Source organism: Cicer arietinum, chromosome 6, assembly GCF_000331145.2.
Source record: "Cicer arietinum cultivar CDC Frontier isolate Library 1 chromosome 6, Cicar.CDCFrontier_v2.0, whole genome shotgun sequence".
NCBI classification, from domain to species: domain Eukaryota; kingdom Viridiplantae; phylum Streptophyta; class Magnoliopsida; order Fabales; family Fabaceae; genus Cicer; species Cicer arietinum.
The window spans coordinates 60,221,582-60,223,229 of NC_021165.2; positions in this window are offsets into that span (position 1 = coordinate 60,221,582).

The window sequence follows — 1,648 nt, forward strand, 5'->3', positions numbered from 1 at the left end:
CATCCTTTATTTTCATAAAATTTACCAAGAATGTGAAAACATATTTTCATAGAGGTATAGCTAAAGAGATGCTAGTGAGTAGTCTCTACAACTACAAGGAAGCAATTGATAAATTTTTCTGCATCTTATCACAACAGCCTCACAAATACACATCACTACATAATCCCCAGTGCTTTAAATATTGGATATAGTTTATTTTTATCTTTATATATCCAATAATTTCCTTTTTGATGGTGGAGGGTGTTACTTCGACTAATTGAAATTTTGATTTGATTTACGATATTGATGAATAAGTTGTGTAGACATTAATCGAACGAAGTGGTTGATAGTGAATCAAACTGCGTAGATATGCAGGCTATAATACTTCAAAAAACTCCCTTAAGTATCATTTTACTTTGAAGGTAAGCACTAGTTAAACATGTCATTGGTATCCTTTATGGACACTTCGTAAATCTTAGCACAACTATTTAAAGACATGGCTTAATCAAGCAACAGGGAAGATAAGACATTGTAATTTTGTGCATTTTTACGCACTCTTAAAACTCCTTTTAGTAATTTTTTTTTTATTTTTTGAAATATAATAAATAAAATCATAACAAATAGAATCCTAAATAATATCCCCACACTTAAATTACACATTGTCCTCAATGAAAGTAAAGTATAAAATAAGAGTAAGGAAAAAGAGCTTTTTGTTTAAACTTCAGTGTAGGTGGGCTTTTCCAAGGAGAATTCTTGTATGGTAGAATGTTCAAGCACGAAGCTCTAATGGAATAGCTTGAGGCGTTGTCCATTTACCTTGAATATTTTTTCGGTGTTTTCACCTTTTATTTCCACTGCACCATGATGAAAAATGTTAGTAACAACAAAAGGGCCAATCTACTTCGATCGAAGTTTCCCAACCATAATTTTCAAACGGGAGTTGAACAATAAAACATTTTGGCCAATGGAAAATTTCTTCCTAGAAATCATCTTATCATGAAAGTACTTAGTTTTCTCCTTATAGATGCGAGAGTTCTCGTAAGCTTCAAGTCTAAGTTCTTCAAGTTGTTGCAATTGAAGCTTTCTCTCCAAACCTGATTTCTCCATCTCAAGGTTACAACTCTTGACCGCCCAATAAGCACGGTGCTCTATTTCTACTGGGAGGTGGCATGCCTTACCAAACACAAGTCAATAAGGGGACATTCCTATTGGTGTTTTGTAGGCTGTTCTATGAGCCCAAATAGCTTTTTCAAGTCGATGGCTCCAATCTTTCCCGTTTGGTTGCACCATATTTTCTAAGATATGTTTGATTTCCCTATTTGGGACTTCAGCTTCTGATGACTCTTCATCATATGCATATTTTCCCACTATTTTAGTCTTATTTATCCTCAATCATTAGTTAAATTAAGGATTTATTTGATATATTTTGTTGATTTTTGTTCTTTGAGTTGATAAAATGTTTTGTGTTTTTATTTCGTTGATTAAGTAGGAATTTGTCGTAATTTTACATTGCATTTTGTTTTAGTGCAGTGCTGAATTTTGGTGAGAAATCAACATGATATATGTAGAGTATTTCAACCATATCTGGAGTTGTAGATGTTCAATTGGGGTCAAACCAAGTGCAAATGAAAGCTAGGATCCATAGCTACAACTTTCATGAAGACATCGG